The sequence below is a fragment of the Bufo gargarizans genome, chromosome 5 (assembly GCF_014858855.1).
Source record: "Bufo gargarizans isolate SCDJY-AF-19 chromosome 5, ASM1485885v1, whole genome shotgun sequence".
NCBI classification, from domain to species: domain Eukaryota; kingdom Metazoa; phylum Chordata; class Amphibia; order Anura; family Bufonidae; genus Bufo; species Bufo gargarizans.
In genome coordinates this window covers 53,044,237-53,063,481 of record NC_058084.1, presented here as the reverse complement: position 1 = coordinate 53,063,481, position 19,245 = coordinate 53,044,237, and the positions used below count along the sequence as shown (strand labels likewise).

Below are 19,245 nucleotides of genomic sequence, written 5' to 3'. Positions count from 1 at the left end.
TTATCCTAATAAGAAAGATTTCATAATAAGTATTTGGAGAAGGGGCAGAGGGATAGCAGAGCAGGGAGAGGCTGGTGCTGCTACTAGGGGGTCATACCATTGGGGAGTATTAAAGCCCACCATAATGCCCCCCCAGGAGAAATAATTCTCCTTATAATGTGACAGTGCAAAAAATCCCCCCTTGTAATGCCCCCAGTTGAGCTAATGTCCCCATAGTGCTCCCATAATGTGCCAGTATAAAATACCCCTATATAGTGCCCCCAGTAAATGCCTCCATAGTGTTCTTCTGCCCCCTTCCTCCTAGTGCCCCCCATAATGTACCAGTATAAAATGCCCCTGTAGATGCCCTCAGTGTTCCCCATAATTTGCAAGTATAAAATACCCCTTCTTAGTGCCCCCTGTAGATGACCCCATAGTACTCCTCTCCCCCCTTCCTCATAGTACCCAACATAATGTGTCCCAGTATAAAATTGTACTGTACAGAGCGCCCATATAAAACACCCCTTCTTTGTGGCCTCAGTAGATGCCCCTATAGTGCCCCCAATAATGTGCCAGTAATAACAGCCCCCCCATCATGTGCCAGTAATGACAGCCCCCCTTGTGCCAGTAATGACAGCCCCCATTATGTGCCAGTAATGACAGCCCCCCATTATGTGCCAGTAATGACAGCCCCCCATTATGTGCCAGTAGCCAGAGACCCTCATTATGTGCCAGTAGGCAGAGCCCCCCAATATGTGCCAGTAGCCAGAGCCCCCATTATGTGCCAGTAGCCAGAGACCCCAATATGTGCAGGTAGCCAGAGACCCCCATTATGTGCCAGTAGCTAGAGACCCCTATTATGTGCCAGTAGCCAGAGACCCCCATTATGTGCTAGTAGCCAGAGACCCCCATTATGTGCCATTAGCCACCAGTATTGTACACAAAAAAAATAAACACTTATACTTACCTCCTTGGCAGCGATGCGATGCAGGCCTCTTCCGGCCTGTGTCCCGGGCTGTACAGCTCGGCAGGCGCGATGACGTCATCGCGCCGCCTGCGCCGACCTCTGATTGGCTGCCGGCCTAGCTATGAAGATCCTGCACCAAAATCTAGAAGGTAAATCACAATAGCAAAACTAAGCACAGCATACAATAAAGATCAGCTTCCCCATAAAAAACACCTACAGTAGCAATAAAATATGACACTGAAGAAAAATAATAATACTCTATACGGCAACGCCATTGAGCACATGACCGCATGTATTTTGCGGTCCATATTACATCCACATTTTTTGCAGACCCATTGACTTCAATGGGTCCGTGTTCCCCATCCACAAAAAATATGCCCTATACTTGCCACGGACCTTTTGAAGACAGTGGGTCTGCAAAAAATGTGATGCAGGACGGACCACAAAATACATACGGTCGTGTGCACGAGGCTTAAAGAATGGGGCCCGCGCTGCTGTATATACTATTCTTCATTTTCTTCAGTGTCATATTTTATTGTTATTTTTTATGGCGAAGCTGATCTTTATGTGCTGTGATATTTGTTTGCTTAGATTTGCTATGGTAATTATTTATCTTCTAGATTTTGGCGCTGGATTTTCATAGCTAGCGCCCCGTTGTAGAACAGTGAATGGGAAGTTTTTCATCAGCAAATATATAAAAGCAAATAATAGTTTATAAGAACACAGCAGAATGATGCGCTGTAAATCTCGGTAACCAATGTGATTAGGGTCCTGAGGATTGCCGTTTTAATGCAGCTGCTGCAATATATAAAGACAAGTTCTTCTTCTGTAGTCCCTCATAAATCATGATTTGTGTCCCTGAGCCTGTGAGTGGCTTCCCTCTCTAAAGCTGAGAGGGCTGAATCCGCGAAAACACATTGTAAGTCCGACCCGCTGCAAGTCAATTCTTTGTGTCCGCCCTGACAGCGTAGATATCGTCTAATAAATGCTCATATTCCGGAGATATAGATTACCGAGTTCTATTTGCCTATCGCTGGACTGTAAATGTGCTGAGACTATCATTTTATATCTACAGTAAGAACTTTCAGGTTGTAGGGCATCATTTATAATCAGTGGCATAGCTATAAGGGCGCTTTTACATGGGCAGTTTTTGAAACCAAAGCCAGGACTTAAGAAATTGTATTTAAAAAACTACCGTATATCAAAATGGCACAAAGGAGGCACCCTTGGGGAATATAAAGGGTGTTGCGCAGTTTAGATTTCCAGGACCTCCATAGTAAGGCCTCTTGCACATGAACGTTGTGCATCCGTTCCGTGCACGGGCAACGTCCAGGCGGCGGCCGGGATGGACCGAGACCCATTCAACTTGAATGGGTCCGTGATCAGTCCACACTGCAAAAAAATATAGAACAAGTTCTATTTTTTGTGGGGCGGAGGCACAGACAGAAACACCACAGAAGCACTCCATAGTGCTTCCGTGGGGTTCCGTTCCGTGCTTCCGTTCCGCATCTCCATGATTGCGGACCCATTCAAGTAAATGGGTCCTTATCCGTGATGCGGAGTGCACACGAGCCGGTGCCCGTGTATTGCAGACCCGCCGTATGCGGGCCGCAGGCACACAACGTTCGAATGCAAGAATCCTCAGGGCTCATGCACACGGATGTTGCCTGGCTGTGCCCGTATTGCATAATGGGTCCACAATCCGGAAGGAGCAGTGCGGAACGGAGGCACGGAACCACATGGAAGCAAGACAGAGTGCTTCCGTGGAGTTTCACTCTGTGCCTCCACACCACAAAAAAATAGAACATATTCAATTTTTTTGCAGTGCGGACCGATCACGCACCTATTCAGGTTAAATGGGTCTGGATCCGTGTACGGCAACCGCACGAATGGTGCCGGTGCATTGGACACTGCAAATTGTGGTCTCCAGTGCACGAATCAGCTGGCACACGTTTGTGTGTATGAGACCTAAGGGTCACTTTTTGTCGCTAGGATCTTAAAGGGAGTCTGTCACCAGGAATTTATCATAGACCAGCATTAAAGGGTTTCTGCAATTTGTTTAAACTGATGATCTATCCTCTGGATAGATCATCAGCATCTGATCGGCGGGGGTCCGACACCCGGGACCCCCGCCGATCAGCTGTTGAAGAAGGCAGCGGTGCTCCAGGAGCGCCACGGCCTTCTCGATGTTTACCGCAGGCCCAGTGACGTCACGACTAGTATCAACTGGCCTGGGCGCGGCTAAGCTCTGTTCACTTGAATGGAACGCCGCTACCTTCTCAAACAGCTGATCGGCGGGGGTCCCGGGTGTCGGACCCCCACCGATCAGATGCTGATGACCTATCCATGGGATAGATCATCAGTTTAAACAAACTGCAGAACCCCTATGCCCTTTCTGCTGTGGCCCTTTCCCTGTAACTGTCACAGCCTCTAACAGTAGATATGGCTGGTGACAGTTGAAGATTTAAACTGAGCGTGTGCGACCAGCTCTGTGAGGTGGACAGAGAAATAAGGAAAGAACAGACAGCAGTACAAATCCATTTTATTGAATAGCTCAGTGGCTCTACTAAATTTGTAATTACACCCAATTACAAACGTATTCAGATCCAGGTGCTGGTGCAGAATATTTTTTTGGGTGGCACAACCTCTTTGTCCCCTGTTGTCACCCCTCTTCTACCTGTCTCAGCCTCTCACTATAGAATCTAATATCTTTCTCTTGCCACAAGAGACATTTCTTTACCTTGTGTGATAAGCGGCTGAGACACAATGGATTTTCAGTGTAAAATCAGATACACGGCACATAATCTATTATACATTTCAATTAATCCGTTTATACGGTGTCTCTAACCTCTCCATTTCCCTTTTGTGGGAAGCAGATCATATTTGCAGCCCACAGAGTTTAAGATAAACAGATACACTCTGTCTCGCGAATATCCGAGCATACGTCGCTCAAGAGCCGCTGTGCAATTAATTTTCTGCTTTAGGCAACTTTGACTTTGTGTAACATTATTAGAGATTGTTTGATTTATTTTCTCGCGACTTCCAGCCGGAACGTTGCATTACGGTTTACTGAAAGTGGGTGTCTGAGGTGTCAAAGGGAGTCCCGGTGGGTTGGATTCTGTGCAGCTCTCCGTACGCAGGAAATCCATCTCGGATTATTACTTCTCAGGCTGTACGTCTGTTTTATAGGTGCGGTCCTGGGGTAAGGGCTCATGCACACGACCGCTGTTTGGGTCTGCATCCGAGACGCCCCATTTCTTGGGGCACACTCTGTGTGCTGTCAGCATTCGTTGCTCTATTCCGTGGCCCCACAAAAAAAAAAAAGAACATGTCCTATTCTTGTCCATTTTGCGGAAAATTGCGGAACACACACGGGCGGCATCGGTATTTTGTGGATCCGAAATTTGCGAACCACAAAACACGGTGCGTTCGTGTGCAAGCGCCCTTGCTCTGTATTACAGCAACTGGATTAGATTTTTTATATAGAATACAATAATGATACAGACAGTATCGGACTGAAGCCCCTTGGGGCCACCGGAGGAAATGATTCTGAGGGCCCACCCTCTGAGCACACAGGACGCTGTTCTATTAGGGGTCCATTATTGTTAGTGCTTGGGCCCACCGGAGGATCTTCAGGTACTCTGGTGGACCAGTCTGACCATGGATACAGAAGATACACAATGCTTTCAGTCCACGATGCTTCAGCCTAGCAGTGAGGCTGGTGATGTCACCGGCACTAATGGGTGGGCTTTAACGCTGCCCTAGCCTGTTTTACGTCACCAGCAACACTGCTAGGCAGAAGCCACCGCCTAGCAGTGTAGAAAATAGGTGGAACCGATGCTTCATAAATATGGCACTCGTTCTGACCACCGTATTTCTGAATGTATTTACACCAGGCAGCTGGAAAAAATAAATGGATAAATCTGCTTCCTTTCTATTATACTGCAGTCACCACTAGGGGGAGCTCAGTGAATAGGAATTTGTACGGTTATCATTTACTGTAAGCTGAAATGATCTCTATGCCTTGAACTCCCTCAAGTGGTGACTGCATGAAAATGCAGTGTTTTCTTATCGGGAGAAGATAAAGGAGTTAAAGTGGTTGTCTCATCTGAGACATTGGTGGCATATTGCTGTAGGTCCCACCTCTGAGACCCACACCTATCTGTAGAATGAGACCTCGAAAAAGAATGAAGGTGCGCTGCGGAAGCATGGCCACGCTCCACTCACTTCTATGGGAGTTTCGAAAATAGCCGAGTGCTGATCCTGAACTGCTATAGAGATGGTTCTGCATGCACAGTGCGCTTTCAATTTATTTCTATGGGAGTTTATTTTCAGAACTCCCATAGCGGTGAATATAGAGCATGCCGTGCATGCACAGTTTGATATCCTATGCTTTCGGGGCCCTATTGTAGAGATAGCAATATGCCACCAATGTTAGATGACACCGCTCCTTTAAGCACTGGGCCCCCAGGCGCTATAGCAGTTGGGGGGGGGGGGGGGGGGAGGGTCTGCTACTATTGAAGGTATGTCATTCCTTTTCATGGGATAACTCCTTTAAATCTCATCTACTTTGTTTCTACCGTAACAACTCTGCAGATTTTCTGTCTGCATTGCTGGCCCAGAGAGTCTGCAGCATAAATACCCTCATGGTGGGAAACCCCCTACTAGCGGTTTTCTTTCCAACCATCAATGGAAAAAGTGGATTAGTTATTTTGGAAAATTGCTGTTCTGCATGATTTTTCATACAAAAGTCAACAAATGGAGATTAACCTACAGTATGGGGTAGGGAAAGGGGGATTTTCAGCGCAACGTAAGCAGACAGAGAAACTATCATGTCAAATAAAGTCAGAAAGCAGCACAGAAAGGGTCAAAGAAAGACAGTAGTTAAAGGGGTCATCGAACAATATTTATTTACTGTTAGATAAGGCAGTCCCAGTCCGAAGATCCTCTTGTACACAGGCGGTGAGCTGTTGTGCACAAGAATCAGTTTCTTCTTACCAGCCCCAAACACATTAGAGAGAATCAAAAAGACTGGAGGGGGCGCCGTGGACCCAAAGCATTTTTTTTTTAAATTATTCCAGTAAAACTAGTTATACATTTATTTTAATATCTCATAATGGGACTGTTCCTAACATATTAATGGGGCAAAAAAGAGGTGTGAAGAATGTGTGGTATCAGCATCCAGACTATGATGGAGGCTTGATGGATTAGGAGACGGCAGGCTGGGAAAAATCACTGTGTTGGGCTGGACATATTAGTGAGAGCTGCTTTTGCCATGGAAAAGATGTGCAGTGCAGATTCAGAACGGCTGCTGCAGTCTCATGACTTTGCAAACTCCGTAATTCCAGGAGTAGTTGCATTTTATTTCCTTGTAGCATTGCAGGATTTACAAATGTGTTTAATTAGTAGTGTGCCCATTAACTTTTCATCAATAAGGGTGTTGTTCTTAGAATTGATTCACTCCGCGAGATCATCTGTGAATAACCTCCTGGTAGGCTCCTCCATTGACCACCGAGTTATGTTCATTAGGTATATAAGGTTTCAGACTAGAATCACTTAATGAGAGCCCCATTGTCTGGTGGGGTTAATCGTCTGAGGACTTCTAGTGCCTAATGTATGGACTGCAAAATAACTTTAAATTGCAGAATTTGAGTTGATCTCTGGGACTGTAGACTTGGATTAAGGGCGTTGTCCAGCCGTTAAAAAAATAAAAAATAAAAATAATAATGGGAATACCCTCCTCACCAATCCCTGTCACGCCCATTCTAGTGCTTCCCAGTTTCCCTTCCAGTCTGTATTTCTTGCTTCCTCTCGACAGGGACATGTGATGGTGCAGCCAATCAGTGGCTGGTTGGGTGACACACTACAGCCAGTAATTGGCTGCAGCAGTCAATGACTGTGTCAATAAGGTATTAGAGACCAGTAGAGACCATGCTGGGAAGCATTGGAACAGGGTCAGCGTGATATCATAGAGGTGAATATTCTTTTATTTAGTTACTTTATTTTAAAGGAGTTGTCTGATGAAAAATATTCTACAGTTTTCAAACCAGCACATGGATCTGAATACTTTTGTAATTGCATATAATTAAAAATTTTGCATAGCCACTGAGTTATTTAATAAAATGTATCTGTATAGCTTCACCTGCAATTAGTTTTTTTCTTATTTCTTTGACCTGCTCACTCAGATGGCCGCACATGCTCAGTTTCATCCTTCAACTACCTCCTGAGCTGTGATAGGGAGAGCATGGACACGCCCCCTGAGCTGTGATAGGGAGAGCTGAGACACGCCCCCTTAGTTGCAGCAGAAAAGACACTCCCCTTGAGCTGCCAGCTTGATATAAATCTAGCAGAGCAATGAACGGGGAGATCTCTGGATCTATGTGAGGTACAGGGCTGGTTCAGTTATTTTTTAAATAAATTACTGGACAGTCCCTTTAAAGTGAATGTATGACATATGTAATTTTAGTTTCATTATTTACATATAAGTTGTTATAAGAAAAATAGTGTTTATTATTATAATTATTATTATTATTATCTATGTTATAGCCATTTATTTTTATGTTTAGAAACTTCAATGGGAGCAGCCATATTGGAAATACAGATTCCTGTCTTTCCTGTATCATCTGCATAGACAGTGCAGGAAAGAATATGTAAGGCAGCTTCAATCAATGGGATTTATTGGACAAAAAAAGAATCAATCATCAAGAGATAAAGAAAAGCCCCTTCTGCCAGAGATCAGGGAGTAATGGGGGGCAGCATACAGAATTTATCTGGGTGTATAGTCTTGCTATCTTGCTTAATCTAGACTTCTAACAGTTCAACTGAGCTGTCATCTGTCATTTAGCCTGGCCCCACTTCCCTCTAATGATTATGCGAATACTCTTCTGTCCCAGTCTACACAGCAAAGCTAAAAAGTAAGCTGCAGGAAGCAGGATGTGTCAGAACCGTTCTGGTGGTCAGTATGAGAACTGGATTATTTTAGGATTTGTTTGAATAAAATAATAATAATAATAATATCACATAAAAATGATATTAATATTGTAAAAAATGCCTATAATAAAAACCTGAGTTTAATAATTAGTAATTTTCTGATTATACAGTTGTATACAGTTCTGATTTTGCAGTTATTTAGATAATTTCGAGTAATAATGTTCAAGCAGCAAATTATTTTATTAATGCAAAAGATCCATCTTATTTATTTATTTTTGTATTTATGTATGTAATAATTTCTTTAGTAATTAAATAGATTGAATACTTTTACATTTTTTTTTATAACTTCTAGAACTACTGTAAATACCTAATTGTGATTGTTACATTGAATTCACAACTTTTCTACTGGCTTACCTACCGAACGCATCAGAGATTCAAGCCTATTTTCTACCCTTTTTCTCTATTTATTGTTTGCCAAATCTAAATTTAGAATTCTATATATATATATATATGATATCCCCAGATCGTCAAGGGTTACAACATGCATTTTGCAGGCAATACCGGCCAAGCAGTAATCAGCTAAGTACCTTAATCCTCCTTAAAGGGTAAATTCTTACTTGACCTCCAGCTATATACAGCACATGGTAACAGCATTAAACGGTGACCCTCCTCTTTTGCTTTCCGCACATCTCCGTTGGGTCAGCAGTGAATGCCCAGGGCTATACTGTCAGGACAAGACGGCAACGTGCTGAAGTGCAACATCATTTTGTCCCCAGATCCTGCATTAAGCCTGACAGGTAATTATGCATCGAAAGCAGACAATAATTTACTAATAATTAGGGAGGTTGCGGCTGCTGATTAACAGGCTGCTTGCACCGTTTCACCGAGCATAGGAGGAATAAATGAAAGTTACAGCCAGCTCAGGGATGGATGCATCACATTTGCATAAAAATTGTGTTTTGCGCGCTCCCAGATGTGCAGGGACTGATGGAGGGGTATAGATAGGGAGAGAACAGGCCGCCGGTTGTTTCAGCTTCATGTAGGAATGCACTAATCCCGGCGTTTAATCTGCAAATGTCTTCCTATAAGATTAATCTTTTATTTTTATTGTCTTTGATATGAAATGTTTGGCGGCGGCTGGATGGTAAAATTCTTTTGACTGTCTTGAAGCGAAGCGTACAAATAGGGAGCATTATATAATTGCACAGCTGAAAAAGCTTACGCTGGCACGGTCGGGATTAATCAGTACTTTCACTTTCAAACGAGGCCGCTTTTATGCTGCTTTTTTTTTTTTAAAAGGATGTCTGCCTGGTGCTTAACTTTAATTTATAGTCCTGGAACATAGTGCATTGCTGAGAATAAAAAATAAATAAAAATAATAATAATATTGTATTGTACAGGCCTATGCAAAAGCCCGGAGTATGGCAAGTCAACCTTTCCCAAAATGCAGTAGGGCAGGGATCACAGATTTACACGCTCTTACTCCAGCTGGTTGCGTATGTGCTTACCATGTGCTTGGATAAATAGGTAGGTGTGCATTCTGTTGCTGAACAGATGTAGCAGAGTTGAAATTGAACATATTCAGCTTTATGAGTAGCATTTAATTTGCTACATTAATGCAGGGGCATAACTATAATTCATAGGGCCCCATAACTAAATAAGATGGAGCTCCCACTACCTAAGTGTAAGAAAATTAAAACAGCAGCATAAGAACCCATAATACAGAACTATGTATATTAGCACCATATATCAGAAACCGCCATATTGTTATTGCAATGTCTGAGAGCAGCATGGGGTCCCTTAAAGTAAATGTTTTTCGTGACGCCAGTTGCAGGGAAGCAACAAGGGTGCAGGGCCCCTTTTTAGTGATGTAGTAGATGGTACCCAGGTGTAGGAATGGCCAGAGTGGTGTAGGGTAGCCTATAATGTCCCTTAATGTTTTGTGCACATGTCACGGTGCTCCTACATGGATATGCTGGATCCCAGGCGTCGTCCTCCTAAGCAGAGCAAATAGGGTGAATAATTGAGGGATTTGAAGAAATAAATTGAGTCCAGACCTTGTGATGAAGTTCAGTAACAGCTTTACTTTCAAAAAACAGTTTCAGGCGTTGTCTTGGTTCTCAGCAGGCGTTAGCATTAACTCTGGCAGGCAAACAAACTCGACTCAGTACTAGATCATTACTAGGGATCTTTTCCTCCTGGCTTCAGAGGCTCCAAGCTATGGCCTCAATATCCAGCAGAGCTGAAGGTGCTCTAGCTGACTTAGGCAGGACACGTTCAGCAGGTCCTGCTTCCTTCCCCTAGTAGGGGGTACTCTCCACTGACCTCGAACTAGAACCCTCTCCTCCTTAGAGGGAGAATTAGAATGCAAAGAAGGTTCCATCCTCTGCAAATGTAGCTCTGCCATGCTTGCTGCCACCTTCTGGTGAACCAGGTACATTACACTTGAACATTAACAGTTACATAGGAATAGCAATGCAATAAATGCATAAGATGACACTGTGTTAGCCTATAGGAGACAGTAGTGGGCTGCGGAGTGGTAATGGCACTCCGGGGCATTACATTTATTACCACAATGTTCTTGCACCTGAATCTCACCAACCTTTGGGCTTCATAGCAAGAGCTATGGCTATAGTTACACCCATATGGCTATAGTTATGCCCATTTGGTCAGTGTATCTTGTATAGATTTGGGTTAGAGTAGGAGCAGATGCCAGGGCCCTCTGTGCTTGGCAGGCGCATGGAGGAGGGGTAAGCACCTTGTGACTGTTGCTCAATGGCCCACAAACACCTGGAGCCATCTACAGGAGTACCGTAAAGAGACCTTTCCCCCAATAGACATTTATCATCTATCCCCAGCATCTGATCACAATAGATTAGGGGCCCTGAGCGCCCCCTGTCCAAATCCTCGCAGTGAGCATGCGCAGTGCTGCTCCATTCAATGTCTATGGGACTGTCCATTGTGGGAAAACCCTTTTAATATGCATTATAATATAATAATAGTAATAATAATAATTATACCGGTATATGTTTATATATAGAGACATAATAAAACATAATATATAATAAGAAATGTCTTACCATATTATTATATTTCTGACCAGCTGTACCCTGCTCCATTGAAAATGAAGGGAAATCCTAAGAGAGGTACAGATTACAGAAGGTCCCAGGGCAAGAATATTATATAGGGTAATGATGGCGAACCTGCCCAAACTGCAACCCATAACCCACTTATTTATCACAAAGTGCCAACACTGCAATTTTACCTGAATACCAGTATAGTGTATCTTCCATGTACTTTATCATTTAGCTATAATGGCCTGCCTACATTCAGTGCGCTGCCTGTGCTGTTCATAGTGCGCCTGCGCTGATGAATGGCAGGAAAAGCATAAGGCATATTAGTACGCCATAGACTTTTTCCAGGGTGCGGGTGCCCACAGAGAGGGGATCTGAGTGCCGCCTCTGGCACCCGAGCCATAGGTTCACCACTACTGATATAAGGCCTTATTTTCCAACTACTAATTTGACCACCTCATATATGGGTCACCTATGTGCCAGTCCACCAGTAATTGTGAGACATTGGGGGGGGGGTGATTGGCATTTGCAAACACATTTTTGTGCAAACTACGTTTTGCGCCAAAATTTGGGCTTTTATGAAGTTACCAGTATCATAAATGGCACATGCTGGTTAGGGGCCTTGTTACATATTTTGCACTAACACCCAGGACGTTGACGTTCTACCTCTAGGCGGAGGTACGTTTTATAGTCCAATACGACCATTTTAATTAAATTCCTAATTTTTGCTTCCTATTTTTAACCCTGTAACATGACTTCTTTTTTTTTTTTACGTTCTTCAGCTTCCTGGGCTTAAGCGAATGTTAATTAAATTTTAGAAACCTTTAAGTTTCACTTATAATTGTTTCCTTTTAACTAATCTTTAATTAGCCAAGGAAAGGGATATACTATAAAGGCTGTGGAAAGTCATTAAACTGACGAGGCTCGATTTAATGGAAGCCTTTATGGTATTAAAATATTTACTTCAGTTGAGTTCTTAATGCTACTATAACCAGGGCTGATTCTTCATCATTACCGCCATCATATCTTTTAGACCTTTTTTATCGTTTCATTTGCCTCTATTGTGTTTGTTAATTAAATTATTGTTGTTTATGTCTGATATAATGTGGCGGTAGATGGGGCGGGTTTGTGTTTTGCTGTTTAATGTCTGTGTTGTTTTTCTGAGCGATTTAGTTTATATCAGATTTTTTATTGCATTTTTGTTTTACTGCATATCGTAATATGTATGCATAAAGCAAAAAAGACAAATCAGGCCGTACTGGCACAACTGTTTTTGCTTCATACACTGTGTACAGAGACTGAGGTAGTAAAGCAACAGCTAAAAAGCAAATAAAATTCACCATAAACCAGTTCCGTTGCCTGAACTGCCTACCTGATCAGGCAAACTGTGTGCAAACAGATGTCCTGATCAGTCAGAAAAATGCATTGCAATACCGGATCCGTTTTTCCGGTGTCATCAGGCAAAACTGATCCGTTTTAATTTTTTTTCTCATTTTTAAAGGTCTGCGCATGCACAGACAGGAAGGACGGATCCGGCATTCCGGTATTTTGAAACTAATACATTCCTATGGAAAAAAATGCTGGATCCGGCATTCAGGCAAGTCTTCAGTTTTTTTCGCCGGAGATAAAACCGTAGCATGCTACGGTTTTCTCTTTTGCCTGATCAGTCAAAATGACTGAACTGAAGACATCCTGATGCATCCTGAACGGATTGCTCTCTATTCAGAATGCATGGGAATATGCCTGATCAGTTATTTTCCGGTATAGAGCCCCTGTGACGGAACTCAGCGCCGGAAAAGAAAAACGCTAATGTGAAAGTAGCCTTAAAGAGTCATGTGCTGTAGAAGCCCCTTTTCTTCTGCCCTCTTTGGGGATGCTGAGCAGGCAGAGGGAGGGGTCCCCTATTGGCATTGCAACTAATCTTCATTTAAGGGCTCATGCACACGACCGTATTTTCTTTCCGTGTGCGTTCCATTTTTTTGCAGCCCATATGCAGAAACATTCACTTCAATGGGTCCGCCAAAAAAAAAAAAAAGGAAATTACTGTGTGTACATTGCGTTTCGGTATGTCCGCAAGTCCGTTCTGCAGAAGAAAAGAACATGCCCTATTGTCCATTTTGCGGACAAGGACAGGCATTGTTACAATGGATCCGGAAAAGAAACGGATGTCACACGGATGTCATCCGTTTTTTGTTTTTGCAAATCCGTGTTTTGGGGACCACAAAATACATATGGTCGTGTGCATGAGTTCTAAGTGAAGAAAGCTGATCTGCAACACCAGACACAGTCCATGGACATGAGTGGTGCTGTTTCTGGTAATGAGGAAACCAGTTTTTCTAATCTTGGGCAGCCCTTTTAAGTTTAGCAGTCCTTCTGGCAATATCAGCTGGTGGAACCTACACTTTCTTAGGCAGGCCCACATTTCGAACAAGGGATGCCCAAACTGATGATGATGATGGCTTTACACTTGTTTGGTCGACAGCGATCCCCTCATACAAATGTCTGCTCGGTTCAGCCAAGCATGTGTGTGTTATCAGTTGTAAAAGGGGATATAGCCACTACTAGACTCCTCTGGCTGTGGCTTTCTTCCCATAAACAAAAAGATAGGACAGTTGAAATCCAACCTCCCTATCCTTTTCTCCCCTGAAATTTGCCTACTCAGATAGTTGGCTGGTCCTGCCGGAATCACCAGCTTGGTTACTCTCAGCAAACTTTATGGAATAAATCAATAGTACAGATGACTATAAGAAACATTGTAATATACGTTATCAGACTAAAATATCTGTTTCTCCCCTTTTCTAAACTAACATTCTCTGCTCAATCCATCTTGAGAGACAAGGCAGACTGGCAGCTCACTAAAGGATCAGGCTGTCCATAGAGGTGGATTTGGGAAGTCCTGAGACACACACAGACATTCTACCTATAGAAGTCTAGGGAGAAGGGAGGAGTAGTGGGGAAGTGCAGAGAGAGACACACTCAGACATGCTTCCCATAGAACTTTATGAAGAGGGGTAAACAGAAGTGATCTGCCAGTGGGAGAAAAGGGCATTTTTCTCTGATAAGATATATTCCAAAGTTTCTTATAGTTGCCAGTACAATTTATTTATAGAAAGTTTATTGAATGGGCAATTTTTTAGTACTCTTAAGGCCAACATCCATTCCGCCATTACAGTTCCAGGGGTCACGACTCTAAAGGAAGACATATGTGAGATCAATATATGTACAGGTGGGCAGCATCTGGTGCGGTATTGGTTCCGTTGACGTTGTGCCTCCGGTTCTTAATCAGTCCCCGTGACCATTCATTACGAATTGTAAACCAGAATGGAACCACCAAATCCAGATTCCCTACTAAGCTTCATAGCTACTCACTCATAAGATGCTATACCATGGATCTCAAGCATGTGTCAGTATATGTATGGTGCTGTGGTATAATTGCGGGGGTTGGCAGCAAATTTGGTCGAGGGGGATTAGCTGATGCGAGATAAACTTCAAAAGAGAAAGCACCATCCAGTGGTGCATAGGGTGACTACAGATTCTTTATATAGGAAATGTGCATGTGACTTTTCATGGACTTCTACAGTGTTTAGCCGGCCTGGTACTCCTGGTTCCCCGTCCCATGACTTGATTGCGGCTGTGCTACACAATAGGAAGTCGGGAGCATGGAAAAGCAGGAATAGCTTGCAGCACTAAACCAGTGATGGGGCCTCGTCATTCTCATGATCAGTGGTCGTCTTTGCAGTCGGACCCGCACTGATCAGAAAGTCATAGCGCATTCTAGCTTTCTGTGATGGAAATACCCCTTTAACGTACACGTGCATGCAGCAAATTAGCCCTTGAAATTCTACTGATCTTTGTGCCTCTGCATGCATGATGCTAAGCGGGTCTTCTTGGAATAACATTATCCATCTCCTTCTGGCTCCTAAACATGTTTTATTTTGTGCTATAGAAGGCAGTAAATAAAACATATGGCTTTGTGACAGAAGAATAGTTTTATTACTGCAGTTACTCAAATTGCACACAGTGGTATTCTGCAAGTGTGAATGTCAAAGAGTAATACTATGAAAACGTTCAAAGAGTCAGGAGAACAAAATCTCCCAGCTTTCTTCTAATTAAAAAAATAAATAATATATATATATATTTATCCTGAACAATTTTACTATAAGAAAATAGTAATAATAGTAATGGGAAATGTATGAATAATGTAATAGAATGTGTGGATATATGTGCTGGTGACATTGCCACCTACTACGCCATATATGCCAACTTGGCAGATAGTCATATAATTTGGCAGCTTTTGGCACAACTCATTTCTCTTCCTTAGGATGCCTTATGGCTACCATACAATTTACTCACTATTTTGCACCAGTAGTTCCTATATTTAGTACATTTGTCGCATTTAATGAACCCCCATACCGATTTGCGACCTGATTTGGATATGCAAAGAGGGATCTCCCAAGAAAGAGAACCATTTCACCAGCGCCACCTATTGGAAGTGGCTCCCTAGGAGTCAAGATCCCAAGACTTGTTGGAAAACTGGATTTTCACTGATAGGGAGCAACTTCCAATAGGTGGCGCTGGCGAGATGGTTCTCTTTCTTGGGAGTTACCTCTTTGCATATTCGTTTCCAACGGAGCATTGCCAATAAGTCTCCATGCCCTAGAGCACTTCCCGGAAAGTCTTCATACAGAACTGGTCTTTTCAACACCCTCCTTAAACTGTCCTGATTTGGGAAACTTACCAGGCAATCAACCATTACTTAGCCTACAAGATTTCTGTTCTGCTCTTCTACATATTGGGAACCACTGCCTGGGGCCCCATGCACACAATAGTATTGTGACTCTCTTTGTCCTCTGTTGTATTGTGCTTTAATACAACATCTGTAGACCCCCCCTACCAACCCAGTTTCATACGGTCAAATTACTGAGTTCTTCTTTTCTGCCCAATTCTGTATTGATCCAACAGACACCACATTCCACCGGTCACCATAATGTGAGTGTTTTTCCCCCAGAAAGCAATACTTCAATATGGCATCAAATGGAGCTATCAGGGTTTTTTTGAGTTAAAGAGGACCTTTCATGGGTTTTGATTAATTGAGATAAATACCTTAAGTTGCGAGGTACCACCCTGATCTTTTTAAAATATCGCTCCTGCGCCCCGCTGTGTCCCCCCGCTGTATGCCAATACTGAGCATCGGTAGAGGGAGGAGGAGATGCCAGGGTTTCTCAGTGGGCGTCGTCTTCTCCCTGGCTGTGCCGCTCTCCGCTGTAATTGGAGACGCCCATTGAGGAACCCTGTCGTCTCTTCCTCCCTCTACCGATGCTCAGTATTAGCATACTGAGCGTGAAAACTGCCGGGGGGCACAGCGGGTTGCAGGAGCGATATTTTCAAAAATCATCCTACAACAGCCTCCTGCCATGTATCAAGGGTCCATGTAACAAAATTCATAAACTTATAGAAATACATACAAGGGCAGATTCATACAAGCACACACACCATGTTTTTTATGCTTCCTTTTTGTGTCATTTTTCATTATTTTTCTTCGCCTAGATGTTATATTCAAGTCTATAGTGAAATAATATTGAATGCACTACAGACAGTGGGGGGCAGGAGTGAATCTTTAATAGCATGCACTCCGGAATTCTGTCTTGTGGTGGAAATAGGGCTTTTGCTACTTTTTCATGTTACTTGCACAACATTTTTGCCACTTTTTGCATTCTCACTCACGGTTAGCTATGTTAATGAGTTCCACTCCAGATTTATGACTATAATTCTAGGTAAAAAGTTGAAAAAAAGTCCCAAAGTCACTCCAGTAGGAGGGTGGCGTAGATAAACTTGAGTGGCATATCTACCAAAGAGTTAAGTTTAAAGATGAGCCAAATTTAACAACATGCACTGTTGCAAAGTTCACCAATGTTGACTCAAGGAAAACTGACTTTGAATATACCCCTGAGGATATATTCCCCCCAATGTATTGTTTTTTTGTGGTGTTTCAGTGGCATTTTTTGCCCTGGGTCTCTTTTTGCCATTTTCCCATTAGACCTTACAAAAGGAGGCAAAAAATGGTAAATGAATAAAAATAAAAAAAAGATTTGCTAAAAATGTCAAAAAAAGATTTAAAATATGCCTCCAATGCCACAAAAACACTTGTAAAAAGACAACGAAAAACCTTTGAAATTCATGGCTTTCATCAATAGAAAAAAAGTGCTGTGAAGGAATCCTAATATACATAGTCCAAAATTGACCAAAATTTTCCCGTGCGGATTTTAGATAAAAAATAAATAAATACAATATCTGTCACTAGAATTTCTATTTCTTTAATATATGGCCCCCAAAACAGATAGAATGAAAGCCACTTATTACCTAGAACAAAAACTACACAAATGTTTGATGTCCTAGTGCAGTAATTACAATGGAGAGACATGGGGTGGACTGTGGAAAAAAACTGGCTTTGTTCGGAGCTGCACTTTGATAGGTAATCCTTCAGGCTCTCCATTAATTTCGAGTCATTATTCAGTAGTGTCAGCAGCTTCTTAAGTAATGGTTCTGTGAAACACCAACACACGTACTCCTCAACAAGCGTTTTTCAGCTTCTGAGGTTCACTGAAGCATGAGAGTGATTCTGCACATTTTCATTTACCTCACCCTGGTCCTTAGACGTGCAGCGCTCTGAGTCTTGGGGAACGGACAAATAACTGAGACATTCTCTCATCTTACGTGGACAGAACGTTGGTGCAAATGAACACTTATTTGGCTGGTCATCGTCAGCGACGTACACTGTAGAAGATTTTGTGGAGGTAAGCTCTTTGGACAAGCATGAATGTCCATGGAAGTATCTAGAAGAGAGGGCAGGGAGTTTGATTTCTCGCGTTCTTACCTTGAAATGGGCAGCTGCTGACAATTCTCTCAACTCAGGAGTCCACGTCATTGATTTCCTAGGTTTCAGGATATACAGATGGAAAAGACTATACTGGCTTTGCTCTGGTGTCACCTACTGCGTGTCCTACTTGCAATGCTATATTAAACCCCTTTAAGATCCAGCCTATTTTGGACCTTAGGGACCATGCATGTTTTTTTTAGTTCTTTTCTCGTCACATTCCAAGATTCACAGTTTTTACATTTTTATGTAGCTGTTCCATTAAGCCTATATGTCTGTAGTGACCGCGGCATCTAAGGAGTTTAAGGCTGGGATCAGACGTTTCTTTGATCCCGGCTGTAACAACAGGTGCTTTTAATCACCATCAAGATCCCCCTGATGATCAGCTGGAATTGCATCTTAATCTGGACACAACCAAGAGTTGGTCCGGCTTCTCGTTTGGATTATGTAAATGTAGTCATAGACCTATTCATATTCTACAATCTTAGTTCAGGTTCATTTGTTTGGCTTTGAAGCTACAGTAGGTATCGTAGAATAAAGGTGATTAAAGGGGTTTTGAGGGAGTAAAATTTGATGATTCATCCACAGGTTATATCATCAATATCTGAATGGTGGCAGTCTGACTCCCGGTACCCCTGCCGAAAACTGTTTTAAAGAGGCTGCCACGCTCTGGAGAGTGCTACGGCCTCTTCCAAGGCCATTGACTTCACATTCATTGTTTACATGGCCTACCCTAGGCGCAGCTCAGTCCCATTCTAGTGAATTAGCCTGAGCTGCAATACTAGGCACTGCAATACTCTGCTCAGTGGAGCACCATGGTCTCCTCCCAGGATTGCTGGGAATCAGACCCCCACAGATTAGATATAGATGTCCTATCCTGATGATAGGCCATCAATATTGTACTCCTCGCAAACCTCCTTTAAAGTAGTGTAAAACTTAGGAGCCTATTAGCCAGTCACGTACTAGTGTAAAATCACAAAAGATCTTGGGCGACAGAGGGATTGTTTTTTTGTGAACCATTTTTAACCTTTAAAGGGGTTGTTTGGTTTCCTATATTGTTGACCTATCCTTAGTAGTCGGACCCCCACCAATCAGCTATTTTAAGAGAACATAGCGCTGGTGCAGTTGCTGCCTTTTCTTCACTGTTTACCTATTCACCGTCGACATTTCCAAGATGGGTCATTAATATAGGAAAATGGACAAGTCCTTTAAGTCTACATCTTCTGTTCTAGTACCGTCAAAAATACCAGAACCCCGATGGAGACCTGACAGACCCCATTAATTAATTTGAACAGAGCCTAAGACTGGAATTACAAAGGCCGACTGAGCCACCGATTGTCAGTAAGGGAGCGTTCCTTCCCGACAGTTGGCTGCTCCTTCAGTGAAGGAGACCGCTTACTTTACATGCACGGATCTCCTTC

General features: G+C 42.8%; 1 protein-coding gene across 16 annotated transcripts in view; it reads left to right on the top strand.

The window, feature by feature from the left end:
* The window catches only part of RIMS2 (regulating synaptic membrane exocytosis 2), a 578,844-nt gene that overhangs the window by 225,778 nt on the left and 333,821 nt on the right, over positions 1-19,245 (top strand). Inside the window, exon 1 of one of the 16 annotated variants that reach the window (XM_044295808.1) lies at positions 8,576-8,673. The exons of 14 other annotated variants lie outside the window; for them this stretch is intronic. The gene's annotated coding sequence lies outside the window, so the exon portion shown is untranslated. Of the gene's footprint in view, positions 1-8,575; positions 8,674-17,605; positions 17,745-19,245 lie in introns of those variants that run through there. One more of the 16 variants, XM_044295807.1, reaches the window with a different exon arrangement.